Source organism: Struthio camelus, chromosome W (genome assembly GCF_040807025.1).
Source record: "Struthio camelus isolate bStrCam1 chromosome W, bStrCam1.hap1, whole genome shotgun sequence".
NCBI classification, from domain to species: Eukaryota; Metazoa; Chordata; class Aves; order Struthioniformes; family Struthionidae; genus Struthio; species Struthio camelus.
In genome coordinates, this window is record NC_090981.1 from 4,671,489 (window position 1) to 4,689,467 (window position 17,979).

Genomic DNA, 17,979 nt, shown 5'->3' on the forward strand with positions numbered 1-17,979 from the left:
AGTGAGCGAGCGAGGGAGCGTGAGCGAGCGAGGGAGCGAGGGAGCGAGCGAGGGAGCGAGAGCGAGCGAGAGCAAGAGCGAGAGCGAGCGAGGGAGAGCGAGGGAGCCAGAGCACGAGCAAGAGGGAGTGAGAGGGAGCGAGAGGGAGCGAGGGAGCGAGCGAGAGAGCGAGGGAGCGAGAGTGAGAGGGAGCAAGAGCGAGCGAGGGAGAGCGAGGGAGCAAGAGCGCGAGCGAGAGGGAGTGAGAGGAAGCGAGAGGGAGCGAGGGAGCGAGAGCGAGAGGGAGCGAGAGAGCGAGGGAGCAAGAGCGCGAGCGAGAGGGAGCGAGAGCGAGCGAGAGAGCAAGGGAGCAAGAGTGTGAGCGAGAGGGAGCAAGAGCGAGCGAGAGAGCGAGGGAGCGAGAGCGCGAGCGAGAGGGAGAGAAGGAGAGCGTGGGAGCGAGAGCACGAGCGAGGGAGCGAGAGCGAGCGAGAGCGAGCAAGGGAGCGAGAGCAAGAGAGAGAGCGAGCGAGAGAGCGAGAGGGAGCGTGAGAGCGAGAGCACGAGAGAGAGGGAGCGAGAGCGCGAGCGAGAGGGAGCGAGAGGGAGCGAGAGAGCGAGGGAGCGAGAGGGAGCGAGCAAGAGAGAGCGAGGGGGAGCGAGGGGGAGCGAGAGCGAGCGAGGGAGTGAGAGCACGAGCAAGAGAGAGCGAGGGGGAGCGAGGGGGAGCGAGAGCGAGCGAGGGAGTGAGAGCACGAGCAAGAGAGAGCGAGAGGGAGCGGGGCGAGTGAGGGAGCGAGAGCACGAGCGAGAGGGAGCAAGAGGGAGCGAGGGAGTGAGAGCACGAGCAAGAGAGAGCGAGAGGGAGCAAGAGCACGAGCGAGAGGGAGCAAGAGGGAGCGAGGGAGTGAGAGCACGAGCGAGAGCAAGAGGGAGCGAGAGCGAGCAAGGGAGCGAGAGGCAGCGAGCGTGAGCGAGAGCGAGAGCGAGAGCAAGAGCGCGAGTGAGAGGGAGCGAGAGGAAGCGAGAGTGAGAGCACGAGCGAGAGCATGAGCGAGAGAGAGCGAGAGGGAGCGAGAGCGAGAGCGAGAGCACAAGCGAGGAAGCGAAAGGGAGCGAGAGCCAGCGAGGGAGAGCGAGGGAGCGAGAGCATGAGCGAGAGAGAGCGAGAGCGAGCGAAGGAGAGCGAGGGAGCGAGAGCACGAGTGATAGAGGGAGCGAGAGTGAGCGAGAGCGAGCGAGGGAGTGAGAGAGTGAGAGAGAGGGAGCGAGAGCGAGAGAGAGTGAGAGGGAGCGTGAGAGCGAGAGCACGAGAGAGAGGGAGCGAGAGCGCGAGCGCGAGAGGGAGCGAGAGGGAGCGAGAGCGCGAGGGAGCGAGAGGGAGCGAGCAAGAGAGAGCGAGGGGGAGCGAGAGCAAGCGAGGGAGCGAGAGAGAGGTAGCGAGAGCGAGAGAGTGAGAGGGAGGGCACGAGAGCAAGAGCGCGTGCGAGAGGGAGCGAGCAAGAGAGAGCGAGGGGGAGCGAGAGCGAGCGAGGGAGCGAGAGCACGAGTGAGAGGGAGCAAGAGGGAGCGAGAGGGAGCGAGGGAGTGAGAGCACGAGCAAGAGAGAGCGAGAGGGAGCGAGAGCGAGCAAGGGAGCGAGAGGAAGCGAGAGTGAGCGAGAGCGAGCGAGGGAGCAAGAGCGCGAGTGAGAGGGAGCGAGAGGAAGCGAGAGTGAGAGCACGAGCGAGAGCACGAGCGAGAGAGAGCGAGAGGGAGCGAGAGCGAGAGCACGAGCGAGGGAGCGAGAGGGAGCGAGAGCGAGCGAGGGAGCGAGAGAGAGGGAGCGAGAGCGAGAGAGTGAGAGGGAGCGTGGGAGCGAGAGCACGAGAGAGAGGGAGCGAGAGCAAGAGCGAGAGAGAGCGAGGGAGCAAGAGCGCGAGTGAGAGAGAGCGAGAGTGAGCGAGGGAGTGAGAGCGAGCGAGAGGGAGCGAGCGAGAGAGCGAGAGAGCGAGAGCACGAGTGAGAGAGAGCGAGAGGGAGCGAGGGAGGGAGTGAGAGTGAGGGAGCGAGAGCATGAGCGAGAGGGAGCGAGAGCGAGCGAGGGAGCGAGAGCATGAGCGAGAGAGAGCAAGAGCATGAGCGAGAGATCGAGGGAGCGAGAGCACGAGCGAGAGAGCGAGGGAGCGAGCGAGAGCGAGAGGGAGCCAGAGGGAGCGCGAGAGAGAGGGAGTGAGAGGGAGTGAGAGCGCGAGCGAGAGGGAGCGAGAGGGAGCACGAGCGAGGGAGCGAGAGAGAGCGAGAGCGAGAGGGAGCGCGAGCGAGGGAGCGAGCGCACGAGCGAGAGCGAGCGAGAGGGAGCAAGAGGGAGCGAGAGCACGAGCGAGAGAGAGCCAGAGCGAGCGAGAGCGATAGCACGAGTGAGAGCACGAGCGAGAGGGAGCGAGAGGGAACGAGAGGGAACGAGGGAGCAAGAGCAAGAGCGAGAGAGAGCGAGAGCGAGCGAGGGAGAGCGAGGGAGCGAGAGCATGAGCGAGAGAGAGCGAGAGTGAGCGAGGGAGAGCGAGGGAGTGAGAGAGAGCGAGAGCGAGGGAGCGAGCGAGAGGGAGTGAGAGGGAGCGAGAGAGCAAGGGAGCGAGAGCATGAGCGAGAGAGTGAGAGAGAGCGAGAGCGAGGGAGCGAGCGAGAGGGAGCGAGAGGGAGCAAGAGGGAGCGAGAGCACAAGCGAGAGGGAGCGAGAGCTAACAGGGAGTGAGAGCACGAGCGAGAGAGAGCGAGAGGGAGCGAGAGGGAACGAGCTAGCGAGAGCAAGAGCGAGAGAGAGCGAGAGCGAGCGAGGGAGAGCGAGGGAGCGAGAGCATGAGCGAGAGCGAGGGAGCGAGCGAGAGGGAGCGAGAGGGAGCGAGAGAGCAAGGGAGCGAGAGCATGATCGAGAGAGTGAGAGAGAGAGAGAGCGAGGGAGCGAGCGAGAGGGAGCGAGAGGGAGCGAGAGAGCAAGGGAGCGAGAGCGCGAGCGAGAGGGAGTGAGAGGGAGCGTGAGCGAGCGAGAGAGCGAGGGAGCGAGAGCGAGAGCGAGAGGGAGCGGGGGCGAGAGCACGAGCGACAGGACGAGCGAGGGAGCGAGAGCGAGAGAGAGGGAGAGCGAGCGAGGGAGAGCGAGGGAGCGAGAGAGAGCGAGAGAGCGCGAGAGGGAGCGGGGGCGAGCGAGAGAGCGAGAGCACGAGTGAGAGGGAGCACGAGGGAGCGAGAGAGCGAGGGAGCGAGCAAGAGGGAGCGCGAGCGAGCGAGAGAGTGAGGGAGCGAGAGCGCGAGCAATACGGAGCGAGAGGGAGTGCAAGCGATAGGGAGCGAGAGGGAGCGAGAGCACGGGAGCGAGAGCATGAGCGAGAGAGTGAGGGAGAGCGAGAGCGAGGGAGCGAGCGAGAGGGAGCGAGAGGGAGCGAGAGAGCAAGGGAGCGAGAGCGCGAGCGAGAGGGAGTGAGAGGGAGCGTGAGCGAGCGAGAGAGCGAGGGAGCGAGAGCGCGAGCGAGAGCGAGAGGGAGCGGGGGCGAGAGCACGAGCGACAGGACGAGCGAGGGAGCGAGAGCGAGAGAGAGGGAGAGCGAGCGAGGGAGAGCGAGCGAGGGAGAGCGAGGGAGCGAGAGAGAGCGAGAGAGCGCGAGAGGGAGCGGGGGCGAGCGAGAGAGCGAGAGCACGAGCGAGAGGGAGCACGAGGGAGCGAGAGAGCGAGGGAGCGAGCAAGAGGGAGCGCGAGCGAGCGAGAGAGTGAGGGAGCGAGAGCGCGAGCGATACGGAGCGAGAGGGAGTGCAAGCGATAGGGAGCGAGAGGGAGCGAGAGCAAGGGAGCGAGAGCGCGAGCAAGAGGGAGCGAGAGCACGAGCGAGAGAGAGCAAGGGAGTGAGAGCGCGAGCGAGAGAGCGCGAGAGGGAGTGAGAGAGAGCGGGGGAGCGAGAGCACGAGCGAGAGGGAGCGAGAGCGAGGGAGCGAGAGCGCGAGCAAGAGGGAACGAGAGCACGAGCGAGAGAGAGCAAGGGAGTGAGAGCGCGAGCGAGAGAGCGCGAGAGGGAGTGAGAGAGAGCGAGGGAGCGAGAGCAAGAGCGAGAGAGAGCGATCGAGGGCGAGCGAGGGAGCGAGAGCACGAGCGAGAGGGAGCGAGAGGGAGCAGGGCGAGCGAGGGAGCGAGAGCACGAGCGAGAGGGAGCGAGAGGGAGCGAGGGAGCAAGAGGGAGCAAGAGCATGAGTGAGAGAGAGCAAGAGCGAGCGATAGGAAGTGAGAGGGAGCGAGAGCGAGCGAGAGAGCGAGAGGGAGCGAAGGATAGCGAGGGAGCGAGAGCATGAGCGAGAGAGGGAGCGAGAGGGAGCGAGAGCGAGAGAGCGGGAGGGAGTGAGGGAGCGAGTGGGAGGGAGCGAGCGAGAGCGAGGGAGCGAGCAGGAGAGAGCGAGGGAGCGAGCGAGAGCGAGAGTGAGCGAGAGGGAGTGAGCGAGAGGGAGCGAGAGAGCGAGGGAGCAAGAGCGTGAGCAAGAGGGAGTGAGAGGGAGCGAGAGGGAGATGGAGCGAGCGAGGGAGCAAGGGAGCGAGAGAGCGAGCGAGAGCGAGCAAGAGCGAGCGAGCGAGAGCGAGAGAGAGTGGGGGCGAGCAAGAGAGAGCGGGAGTGACAGCACGAGCGAGCGAGAGAGCGAGGGAGTGAGAGCACGAGCGAGAGGGAGCGAGAGGGAGCGAGAGAGAGCGAGGGAGGGAGCGAGCGAGAGAGAGGGAGCGAGCGAGAGGGAGAGAGAGCGAGAGGGAGCGAGAGCACGAGCGAGAGCGAGGGAGCGAGCGAGAGGGAGAGAGAGCGAGAGGGAGCGAGAGCACGAGTGAGAGAGAGCGAGAGAGAGCAGGGGCGAGCAAGAGAGAGCGGGAGTGACAGCACGAGCGAGCGAGAGCGAGGGAGTGAGAGCACGAGCGAGAGGGAGCGAGAGGGAGCGAGGGAGGGAGCGAGAGGGAGCGAGAGAGAGCGAGGGAGGGAGCGAGCGAGAGAGAGGGAGCGAGCGAGAGAGCGAGGGAGCGAGTGAGAGGGAGAGAGAGTGAGAGGGAGAGAGAGCACAAGCGAGAGAGAGCGAGAGAGAGTGGGGGCGAGCAAGAGAGAGCGGAAGTGACAGCACGAGCGAGCGATAGCGGGAGCGAGAGGGAGGGAGCGAGAGAGAGAGGGAGCGAGCGGGAGCGAGGGAGGGCGCGAGAGAGAGCTGGAGCGAGAGGGAGTGAGCGGGAGCGAGGGAGGGAGCGAGAGAGAGCGGGAGGGAGTGAGATGGAGGGAGCGAGCGGGAGCGAGCGAGAGGGTGAGAGAGGGAGAGGGAGCGAGAGCACGAGCGAGAGAGAGCGAGAGAGAGTGGGGGCGAGCAAGAGAGAGCGGGAGTGACAGCACGAGCGAGCGATAGCGGGAGCGAGAGGGAGGGAGCGAGAGAGAGAGGGAGCGAGCGGGAGCGAGGGAGGGCGCGAGAGAGAGCTGGAGCGAGAGGGAGTGAGCGGGAGCGAGGGAGGGAGCGAGAGAGAGCGGGAGGGAGTGAGATGGAGGGAGCGAGCGGGAGCGAGTGAGAGGGAGAGAGAGGGAGAGGGAGCGAGAGCACGAGCGAGAGAGAGCGAGAGAGAGTGGGGGCGAGCAAGAGAGAGCGGGAGTGACAGCACGAGCGAGCGATAGCGGGAGCGAGAGGGAGGGAGCGAGCGGGAGTGAGGGAGGGCGCGAGAGAGAGCTGGAGCGAGAGGGAGTGAGCGGGAGCGAGGGAGGGAGCGAGAGAGAGCGGGAGGGAGCGAGAGGGAGGGAGCGAGAGCGAGGGAGGGAGCGAGAGAGGGAGCGAGCGAGAGCGAGGGAGTGAGCGAGAGCGAGAGGGAGCGGGAGGGAGTGAGGGAGCGAGCGGGAGAGAGAGCGAGAGCGAGAGGGAGCGAGCGAGAGGGAGGGAGCGAGCGAGAGCGAGCGAGAGGGTGAGAGAGGGAGAGGGAGCGAGAGCACGAGCGAGAGAGAGCGAGAGAGAGTGGGGGCGAGCAAGAGAGAGCGGGAGTGACAGCACGAGCGAGCGATAGCGGGAGCGAGAGGGAGGGAGCGAGCGGGAGTGAGGGAGGGCGCGAGAGAGAGCTGGAGCGAGAGGGAGTGAGCGGGAGCGAGGGAGGGAGCGAGAGAGAGCGGGAGGGAGCGAGAGGGAGGGAGCGAGAGCGAGGGAGGGAGCGAGAGAGGGAGCGAGCGAGAGCGAGGGAGTGAGCGAGAGCGAGAGGGAGCGGGAGGGAGTGAGGGAGCGAGCGGGAGAGAGAGCGAGAGCGAGAGGGAGCGAGCGAGAGGGAGGGAGCGAGCGAGAGAGCGGGAGGGAGTGAGGGAGCGAGCGGGAGGGAGCGGGAGAGAGCGAGAGCGAGAGGGAGCGGGAGCGAGAGCAAGAGGGAGCGAGCAAGAGGGAGTGAGGGAGCGAGCATGAGAGGGAGTGAGCGAGAGCGAGGGAGTGAGCGAGAGCGAGAGCGAGAGGGAGTGGGAGGGAGCGAGGGAGCGAGCGCGAGAGGGAGCAAGCGAGAGCGAGGGAGTGAGCGAGAGCGAGAGGGAGCGGGAGGGAGTGAGGGAGCGAGCGGGAGAGAGCGAGGGAGCGAGCGAGAGCGGGAGCGAGAGCGAGAGGGAGCGAGCAGGAGGGAGCAAGGGAGCGAGCGAGAGCGGGAGCTAGAGTGAGAGGGAGCGAGCGGGAGGGAGCGAGAGTGAGGGAGCGAGGGAGAGAGAGCGGGAGGGAGCGAGAGGGAGCGAGCGAGGGAGCGAGCGAGAGCGAGAGGGAGCGAGAGGGAGCGAGGGAGCGAGCGAGAGCGGGAGCGAGAGCAAGAGGGAGCGAGCAGGAGGGAGCGAGGGAGCGAGCGAGAGCGCGAGCTAGAGTGAGAGGGAGCGAGCAGGAGGGAGCGAGGGAGCGAGCGAGAGCGGGAGCGAGAGTGAGAGGGAGCGAGCGGGAGGGAGCGAGGGAGAGAGAGCGGGAGGGAGCGAGAGGGAGCGAGCGAGGGAGCGAGCGAGAGCGAGAGCGAGAGGGAGCGAGAGGGAGCGAGAGGGAGCGAGGGAGCGAGCGAGAGCGCGAGCTAGAGCGAGAGGGAGCGAGCGGGAGGGAGCGAAGGAGCGAGCGAGAGCGGGAGTGAGAGGGAGCGAGAGGGAGCGAGAGGGAGCGAGGGAGCGAGCGAGAGCGGGAGCGAGAGCGAGAGGGAGCGAGCTAGAGGGAGCGAGGGAGCGAGCGAGAGCGGGAGTGAGAGGGAGCGAGAGAGGGAGGGAGCGAGAGGGAGCGAGAGAGGGAGGGAGCGAGAGGAGGAGCGAGAGGGAGGGAGCGAGAGGGAGCAAGGGAGCAAGAGCGAGCGAGCGAGAGAGCAAGCGAGGGAGTGAGGGAGCGAGGGAGCGAGCGAGAGTGAGAGAGTGAGAGAGAGCGAGAGAGAGAGCGAGAGAGTGAGCACGAGTGAGAGAGTGAGCGAGATAGCGAACGCGAGTGAGGGAGCGCGAGCGAGGGAGCGAGAGCAAGCGGGAGCAAATGAGGGGTAGGGAGCGAGAGGGAGCGAGCGAGAGCAAGAGAGGGAGGGAGCGAGAGAGGGAGGGAGTGAGAGAGAGCAGGAGTGAGAGGGAGGGAGCGAGAGTGAGCGAGGGAGCGAGCGAGAGCGGGAGCGAGAGAGAGCGAGGGAGCGAGCAAGGGAGCGAGGGAGCGAGAGCGAGCAAGGGAGGGAGCAAGCGCGAGCGAGAGAGAGCAAGCGAGGGAGCAAGGGAGCGAGAGAGCGAGCGGGAGCGAGAGAGAGGGAGCGAGAGGGAGCAAGAGGGAGCGAGCGAGAGCGAGAGAGCAAGAGTGAGCAAGGGAGCAAGAGCAAGCAAGAGAGAGTGAGAGAGCGAGGGAGCGAGAGAGCGAGGGAGTGAGAGTGAGCGAGAGTGCGAGGGAGCGAGAGCAAGCGAGGGAGCAAGAGGGAGCGAGAGTGAGCGAGAGAGCAAGGGAGCGAGAGCACAAGCGAGAGAGCGTGAGAGCCTGCAAGAGAGCGAGGGAGCGAGCGAGAGAGAAAGCGAGAGCGAGCGAGAGTGAGTGAGGGAGCAAGAGCGAGCGAACGAGCGGGAGCGAGAGAGAGGAAGAGAGCGGGAGCGAACGAGGGAGCGAGAGCGAGCGGGAGCAAGAGAGAGCGAGAGAGAGGGAGCGAGAGGGAGCAAGAGGGAGCGAGCGAGAGAGCGAGAGAGAGCAAGAGCGAGCGAGGGAGCGCGAGAGAGAGAAAGCGAGAGCGAGCAAGGGAGCAAGAGAGCGAGGGAGCGAGAGGGAGTGAGAGAGCGAGGGAGCGAGAGGGTGAGGGAGCAAGAGAGCGAGAGCGAGCGAGAGCGAGTGAGGGAGCGAGCGAGGGAGCGAGAGCAAGTGAGGGAGTGAGAGAGAGCGAGAGTGAGCGAGAGAGCAAGGGAGTGAGAGCAGAAGCGAGAGAGCAAGCGAGAGCCAGCGAGGGATTGAGAGTGAGAGCGAGCGAGCAAGCAAGCGAGTGAGGACGAGAGTGAGCAGGGGAGAGCGAGATTTAATGGGAGCGAGTAGGAGAGGGAGAGTGTGGGGAAGCGAGAGAGAGGGAGAGAGAGCATGAGCAAGTGAGAAATCGAGCGAGAGTGAGTGAGATAGAGGGGAGGGGGGAGAGCGTGGGAGAAAGAGCGAGAGGGAGTGAGTGAGTGGGCGAGATAGAGAGATGGAGCGAGAGAGCAAGTGAGAGCGACTGAGCGAGGCCGAGCAAGCAAGACGGAATGAGAGAGTGAGCGAGGCCGAGCAAGAGAGCGAGCGAGACCGAGCAAGAGAGTGAGAGCATGCACAAGATTGAGCATGAGAGCAAGAGAGTGAGCAAGGCCGAGTGAGAGAGAAAGAGAGAGAGAGCAAGGTCAACTGAGAGAGCGAGAGAGACCAAGACTGAGTGAGAGAGACGGAGCGAGATGAAGCGAGCAAGACAGAGCGGGGAGGGGGGGTGAGCGAGAGCGTGAGTGAGAGTGAATGAGAGCAAGAGAGACCGAGAGAGAAAGAGCCCACGCAACTGAGCCCAAGAGACCACACGAGTGAGTGGGAGAGAGTGAGAGAACGAGTGAGTGCGAGAGAGCAAGAGAGAGCACGAGTGCGAGAGGGAGAGTGAGGGAGAACAAGGAAGAAGGAGAGAGAGTGGGAGCGGAAGAGTGAGAGAGAGGGTGAACGAGAGAGAGGGATGGAGGGGGAGCGAGCCAGTGAGAGAGGGAGAGTGAGAGAGACAGGGAGAGAGTGAGAGAGCAAAAGAGCAAGTGGGAGAAAGTGGTAGAAAGTGAGAGTGACTGCGCGTGACAGAGTGAGGCCGAGAGAGCGAGACGCAGAGAGAGAGCTAGCGAGACCAAGCAAGAGAGCAGGAGAGCAAGAGAGAGAGCGAGACAGAGCCAGACCAAGCGAGTAAGACTGAGTGAGAGAGCGAGATGGAACAAGAAGGCAAGCGATGCCAAGCGAGTGAGATGGAGCAAGAGAGCGAGTGAGACCGAGACCGAGCGAGCGAGATGGAGTGAGAGAGAGAGCAAGACTGAGCAAGACCAAGCAAGAGAGAGAGACTGAGTGAGACCGAGCTGGCGAGAGACTGAGCAAGAGAGCAAGTCTGAGAGAGAGAGAGAGAGAGGCTGAGCTCGGAGCGAGACCAAGCGAGACAGTGAGTGAGACCGAGCAAGAGAGCAATAGCAAGTGAGTGAGGCTGAGCAAGAGAGTGAGACAGAGCAAGAGAGCGAGACTGAGACCAAGCAAGTGAGACCGAACAAGTGAGACCAAGAGAGAGAGAGAGGCCCAAAAAGGCCAAGCGAGGCTGGGCAAGATAGAGAGATGGAGTGAGAAAGAGCGAGACTGAGTGAGAGAGGGAGCTAGACCGAGTGAGCAAGACTGAGTGAGAGAGAGAGAGAGTGAGACAGAATGAGCAAAGCTGAGTGAGAGCGCAAGCAAGACTGAATGAGTGAGGCTGAGTGAGCGAGACTGAGTGAGAGGCCGAGTGAGGTTGAGCGAGCGAGGCTGGGCGAGAGGGTGAGAGAGCAAGCGAGCAAACGAGGCCAAGAGAGCGAGGCCAAGTGAGAGAGAGTGAGAATGAGAGAGAGAGAGACAGAGAGACCGAGGTGGGGGGCTGAGTGAGCAAGACTGAGTGAGTGAGACGGGGACAGAGTGAGCGAGACCAAGCAAGCAATGGTGAGTGAGATTGAGCGAGAGCGCGATGGTGAGACCGAGAGAGTGAGAGGGTGAGACTGAGCAAGCAAGAGAGCGAGAGAGCGAGACTGAGGGAGGGAGGGAGCGAGTGAGAGTGAGTGTGAGAGAGCATGAGCAACATAGTGAATGAGCGAGAGTGAATGAGCGAAGGAACGTGAGAGTGATAGCAAGCGAACAAGTGAGAGAGTGAATGAGCAAGAGTGATAGCGAACAAATGAGAAAGTGAATGAGCGAGAGCAAGAGAGAAAGCGAGAGAGCAAAAGAGGGAACAAGAGCACAAACGAGCAAGAGAGAGAGGGAGAGAATGAGCTTGAGAGCAAATGAGTGAAGGAGCGAGGCCAAGTGAGACTGAACAAGAGAGCTAATGGGCGAGACAGCGAGCAAGATAGAGAGCGAGCGAGAGCGAGAGCGAGAGCAAGACAGAGAGCGAGCGAGAGCGAGCGAGGGCAAGAGCGACATAGCGAATGGGCGAGAGCGAGCTGGCGAGAGAGAGCAAGGCAGTGAGAGAGCTAGACAGTAAGTGAGAGCCAGCGAGCGAGAGAACGAGTGGGAGAGAGAGAGCAAACGAATGAGAGATCAAGAGATAGCAAACAAATGAGAGAGCACGTGGGAGAGCGAGCGAGCACGTGCACAAGAGAGTGAGAACGTGCACGGGAGAGCGAGCTGGTGAGTGAGCAAGCGCATGAGAGAGCAAGAGAGTGAATGAGAGAGTGAGAGCAAGTGAGTGAGAGTGTGAGTGAGTGAGAGAGCGTGAGAGAGTGAATGTGCAGGGAAGCCAGAGAGAGAGACAGACAGACAGAGCGAGAACACATGAGTGAATAAGCGAGAGAGTATGAGAGAGAGCGTGCAAGAGAGTGCGTGGGAGAGCGAGCAGACGTGTGAAAGAGAGCGTGAACTAGAGCAAGTGAGATAGCTCATGAGAGCCATTGAGAGAGCGACAGCGATAGCAAGCGATAGCAAGTGAGCAAATGAGTGAGAGATCAAATGAGCAAGAGAGTGAGAGCGAGCGAGCCTGAGAGTGAGCAAGAGCAAGAGAGCAAATGGGTGAGAGAGAGCAAGTGAGAGCGAACAGGTGGGGGAACAAATGGGCGAGAGAGCGAGTGAGAGCGAATGGGCAGGAGAGCAAACGGGCAGGAGAGTGAGCGAGAGAGTGGTATCCTAGGTGTGAGAGAAAGAGAGCGAGAGCGAGCGAGCACCGAGCGAGAGAGAGTGACCGAGCAAGAGCAGCAGAGAGCACGAGAGAGCAACCAAGCAGGAGTGGGGGGAGAGAGAGAATGCACAACCGAGTGGGAGGGGGAGAGAGGGAGAGCACACAACCAAGCGAGAGAGCTACCAAGCGAGAGAGCGCACGCATGAGAGAGAGTGTGAATGAGAGAGAGAGAGAGAGCCAACAAGCGAGAGAGCGAATGAGCAAGAGAGAGAGAGAGCAATAGAGTGAATGAGAGAGAGAGAGAGAGAGAGTGAGCTAGAGCGAGTGAGTGAGAGAGCACAAGGGGAAAAAAGAAAAAAGGCTCTAAGGGGAAAGGGCAAGTTTATGAGTGAGTGTTTTTTGTAAGGAGGGATTAAGGAAGTCTGTGTTAGAGATGTGAGATTTAGGGGAGGGTGACACTAGCTTCTCTTTAAGTACATTTTCCTCCTGAGTGCATTTACTTCCATCACAATGGGCTAGAAGAGATCTTTGTTTAGTGGTGCTGTGCTCCTGAGACCTAATTTAGCTTTTATAGGAAATTCCAAAAGAGACAGAGTGAGCAAGAGAGACCTGAACAAAGATATGAGTTTGCACTGGGAATATTGATACTTGTGGACTGCTTCTATAAATCCTTTAAAAGAAATTATCCTAGAAAATGCTGACTTGGACTTTCTGCTGGAGGATGGCTGAACTTCATTGATGCACATTGGTTGGTACGAATGTGTGTCTTAGAGCAGCCTTGGTTTGTTACTTTTAAGTAACAAATAAAGGGTCATTAAAGTCAAGCAGAAATACATTAAAAATGAATTTAATTTTGATTTTGAAAATGCCTTTTTGATTGAGGCATCCTGTTAAAAGCATATACTGGGTCTAGCTCTGTGACCATAACAAGAACATTCTCAGACATCTCAAAACTTGATATGTGACATTTGTTATTCCTTTGTTCAAGTCACTTTGACAGTTTGGAGTGGATTTGCTTTCTTCTACCATGAAACTGTGAAAAGGTCATCTTTGCCCTCCTGAATTTAGGGCCACCGTGATATTTTTAGATGTTTCCTGTATTTTTGCAGTTTGTCATTTGATCAGGGATGGAATTGTATCATATGTTCGCATAAGCATATGAATCCTATTCAGTAAGACCTATTTCTGTAGAGCCTTGATTTCAGAGCCCTCCCTTGCCCCACTAGAGATGTATCTTATTAGTATCGTTATTTTAAAAGTACAAAGTGAAACAAGTTTATATGTTGGGAAAATTTGCTGTGAAGTAATTTATTCTGTTGTCAGTAACACAAATGCTGTTTTGATGTATAGTGTTATGGACAGCTGTGGAAATATCTTTTGGGCTAAAATGAGACGAGATGAGATGAATCTCCCATCAGTTGATTTCATTTTAGGCTTTATTGATACTTTTTTGCTGATACAATCATCCCACAGGTTCATATTTTACTTGTACATTTCCTTCAAAGAGTATTTGATAAATAAATCATAGGCTTGTCAACAACATACTGAAAGCTGATTTGACTCAGCTTAAAAGTATATACATAAAAGTGCATACTTTTAAGGAAACCATATTTATACTTTATTTATCATCTCATTTTGACTGGCTTTCTTTTTCTTTTCTAAAGAGCACTCACTAGTAAATATTCTACTTCCATAAACTCATGCCCACAGAAGTAATCACTAGTTTATGTCATATTGCTTAGCTGAAACTTGTTGTTGCTAGGCAGCCAGACTTGCACAAACCAATAAAATTATATAATTTTCTTCAGCAGCAGATTTCAATTAAAGGTCTGGACATATAACTGATTTCTTCAGATGGTCAACTCCACTGGTAAAAAAGAGAGGAAGCAAGGGCTAGGCTGCACATAAGTGTGGTTCCTTAAGGTTTTTTCTGGTAAATTTAGTCTGGATAACTGATGGAAATGCTTAAACAAATAATTGAGCTGTTTCAATTTCTCTTATGTAAATCTATTTGGACAGGAAAATAGTGTTTGCAGTTATGTTTGTTTCCTTCATTTTCCAAATAGATTTTATTCCCTATATCGTGTGTTGAGGAGGAAAAAAAAATGAACACAAGCCAACAGAAAATCCTACTCTAATATAAGGTGTGGTTAGGAATCCCTCAAAAAGAATCTGCCCTAAGATTCTTTTTCACTGAAGAAAGAAGCACGCGAATAAATTTCCAAAGCATTTTGAGATCTGCATAAAAATATTGAATGCTGAGAAAAGAGATCAGAGATTAAACAAGAGGCTTTAGGATCAACATAATATCTTGCGTTTGTAAAGAACCTATTTTGGTATGCTGAGGAGTCACATGGGGAACTCAAAAGAATCTAGAAAAAGGAAGCATTTACTTCAGGGCTATGTCTTGGTGTCTTGAGTCATGGCTGAAAAAACTGAAGTGACAAAAGCAGAATTTGAGATGGTGTCATTCGCTAAAATTTAAGCTAATTCTGCTAACTTGGCATTTCAAAACATAGGTTGAAGAAGAAATGTTGTAGGCAGGTGGTTATCTTGTCTCATCAAAATGTAAATGGATCATTTTTACCTATCATGTTGGGGGGGGGATAGAATTTAGGTATTCAATTCATTTTCTGAAAGATTGTTCTTGTTATATCCCTCAACCCTTTCCTAACATACTGCTTTCTACCAAAGATATTGCAGTACTTGCTATGCAGAATTATACTGATTTCAGCTTTGCTGTTGCTGTAGTAGTATTTTCATACGAGTGCATAGTCTCATAATACATAGGACTGACCTATTCATTCTTTAGCCCTTCTGCCAGGAAATACTACTGAAGGAAGAAGCAGTAAGAGCATATAGAGACCAGTACATCTCATGAAGTTTTCCACAGCAACACTATAATTATATTAGAAGTTGTATTCTGATCTCAATTATAGGCATGCAAATCTGCAATTTCCCTGCATTTGCAGAAGTGTTACTTTAGAGAAGATTTGTTCCTAAGTAAGTATTTTGTCTTACTATGGAAGGGCCCAGGGGCTATCTTTCTCATAAATTTATCTCCAAATGCAAAACTTGCTCCTACGCTCACGAAAGGAAGAGATGGCATGTTTCAATTTTTAGGCTTGAGATGCTGAGCATGAAGGGGAAATTCTATGCTTTTTGCCTATCTACATTGTAGTTAATATGGGAAACATAACAATGAGTAAAATTCCTGAAAAGATTTTATGGAAGATGGATAATAATTAGACTCTTGGGCTATGCCTAGGTTGTTCAAACTCTTCTGAGGTCTGTTCTGCTCTTCTAGTAGTTCCAGTTTGTCCTAAGATGGTCTCTAGGGCACCATCAGGCTCATGAGTTCTCACAGCACCTCTAGCAAAATCTTAATACTTCCCTATCCCCCAAACTGCAGCTCCCTACAAAGCCTACCCTGTATGATATACTTCATGTGGATCTTCCTTTTCTCAACAAGCATCATTACCCTTTGGGGGGTTCATCCATCATCTCATTGGCCACCTCTTGCAGACCCTACAGCACTGAGTGGGAGTCGATATAGTTCATTAGCACCAAATGGACTTGGCACAGAGGAATGTGGGGAAGAAGTTTAAATGTGAGTTTACGTATACAGGAGAGGATGGGAATTTGGAGCTGAGGCTTTTCCACAGGACACCGACTGAAGAGAGAAAGATGCCAGGATGTTACATGTGCTTTAATACTCACAAGAGCCAATAAAAATTATTATTGACAAGAACCAAGTACTTTGGCTCTCCTCATTCAAGCAGTAGATAAAGAAAAAGTACACACACACTCCCTCCTCCAAACAAATGAAACAAAACCTCTTTTCTCCCTTATCTTCTCTGTTTTTCCAAAGCCACCCGAAACATTCGATAAGAAACTTCCTCTTGGCACACCCTGTAATACTATGAAACTCGGCACTTGTCGAGAAATCAGACTGAAGCCACCTGAGGTAAAATCTTCACAAAAAATGGACAGTGTCAAAAGAAACATCTTCCGCTGTGGCCTTCTACAAGAAGGCTCCTAAATTAACTGCACCTCTGTGCCAACCGCAGTTGGTCTTAGCAAACATTGACTGTCATCAAAGATGGACACATCTCATTCCAATTTAAAAATTAAGGTTTCCTTTCCAGACAGTAGGCCTGGATGGAAAAAAAAAAAACACAGGACAGTCCCCAAATACGCATTACATGCAAACCCTTCCTAGGATTTAAGGACTGTTGCAGTGTTCCCAGCCTTCACATACAGTGTCTAACTCATCTCCAGGTCAAGTATGCTGGGGAAATGTTTTTGAAGATTATTCTAGTCAGGTCTGAGAAAGATGTACATCTAGAAGAAAATCATGCTGAAACAATGAAAAATCATTTGAATCATCTCATATGAATTTGGAAGAAGGAACCTGAATCCTAGATTTTTCTGAGGCCCAAGACAAAGAAGGAAAGGACAGAAGTCTTTCTCTCTAGCATGGCAGCCCAAATGATGATGAGCTTAACATACACCAGAACAAGGCAGGTTGTGGTTATGGTTAGTCACATCAAGTCTTCGGAATGGACTACTTGCTTCTTCAAGAAAAGACTAAGTGAAGGAGAAGAGAGAACAGGGTGCAGAAGTGTGTTGGGGGGGAGTGTGGCTAGCTCAGGTGCTGCAGCTACAAGTCACTTGTTAGGCTTTTTCTATATCTATTTAGCTCATTATATATATATATATATATGCTCTGATGTGCTACCTCAGACAGTGCCTGAGAGGACCCAGGCACTTTCTCTTTGTATCTTCTGTGTGAAATTTTCTCCACATCACCTCTAGCCCTGAACAGTCACGAGCATTTCTGAGGGTATCCAGCATCTTTCCATCTTACAAAACTTAATAGCTAGGCTAAAAAGCTGCTGTACTCCTTGCAGGCATGGTACAATATCTGACAGGTCATGTTTTCATATCATTGTTCTGTGGAGGCCATCAGATGGACACTGCTGGCTTGATTCTTGGCATACAGTGATGATCTTGGGGCTGACAGAAAGTCATGACACGAAGTCAGTGCCATACTTGCCTCTTACTCCAAGTTCAGCCATTTCCTTGGGAGACACTTCACAAGCCTGTCTATCTGCATAGTCCTCCTTGGGAAGTAGCGTTTAATTTTGCAAGGAGCAAGCTGTAGATGGATCCCAGGAAAGACTGTCTGTGGCAGAGGTGCTGTGGGGGGGGGAATCCTTCTGGGGGTGTCACTATAGAGAGTTAGCAGGGGAAGCAGTCCCAAGGCTTCTCCTTGATGGTCTTAAGTCAATTGAGCAAATGATGCTTTCAGGTGTGCCCCAAGCCAAAGACAGTAGGAGCAATAAAGAGATTTGGCCCAAGGGAAGATTACCAGAAATGCTATCATAGGACACTGTAGGTGCAGTTTAGAAATATTGTTTATTACTTGGTCAAGCTTTTCATCTCACTTTTTCTGTACAGCTTAGATTCTTTAAGTTTACAGACAGAATGGGACTTGGTAGCATAATCACAGAATCATTTAGGTTGGAAGGGACCTCTGGAGATCATCTAGTCCAACCTCCCTGCTCAAGCAGGGTCCTCTAGAGCATATTGCCCAGGATCGCATCCAGACGAGTTTTGAATATCTCCAGGGAAGGAGACTCCACAACCTCTCTGGGCAACCTGTTCCAATGCTCTGTCACCCTCACAGTGAAGAAGTTTTCTCAGGTTTAGGTGGAACTTCCTGTGGTTCAGTTTCTGCCCATTGCCTCTTGTCCTGTTGCTGGGCACCATGGAGAAGAGGCTGGCCTCATCCTCTTGACACTCCCCCTTCAGATACTTGTACACGTTGATGAGATCACCTCTCAATCTTCTCTTCTCCAGGCTGAACAGGCCCAGCTCTTGCAGTCTTTCCTCATAGGAGAGGTGCTCCAGCCCTCTAATCATCTTGGTAGCCCTCCGCTGAACTCTCCCCAGTACTGCCATGTCTCTCTTGTACTGGGGAGCCCAGCACTGGACACAGGACTCCAGGTGGGGCCTCCCCAGGGCTGAGTAGAGGGGCAGGATCACCTCCCTCGACCTGCTGGCAACACTCTGCCTCATGCAGCCCAGGATACCCTTGGCCTTCTTGGCCCCAAGGGCACACTGCTGGCTCATGGTCAACTTGTTGTCCACCAGCACTCCCAGGTCCTTCTCTGCAGAGCTGCTTTCCAGCAGGTCAGCCCCCAGCCTGTCCTGGGGCATGGGGTTATTCCTCCCCAGGTGCAGGACCCTACACTTGCCTTGGTTGAACTGCAGGAGGTTCCTCTCCGTCCATCTCTCCAGCCTGTCCAGGTCCCTCTGAATGGCAGCACAGCCCTCTGGTGTGTCAGCCACTCCTCCCAGTTTAGTATCATCAGCAAACTTGCTGAGGGGGCACTCTGTCCCTTCCTCCAGGTCATTGATGAATATATTGAACAAGACTGGGCCCAGGACTGACCCCTGGGGGACACCACTAGCCACAGGCCTCCAACTAGACTCTGCGCCATTCACCACAACCCTCTGAGCTCTGCCATCCAGCCAGGTCTCAATCCACCTCACTGTCCACTCATCCAGCCCACACTTCCTGAGCTTACCTAGGAGGATGTGATGAGAGACAGTGTCAAAAGCCTTGCTGAAGTCCAGGGAGACAACATCCACTGCTCTGCCCTCATCTACCCAGCCAGTCATCCCATCAT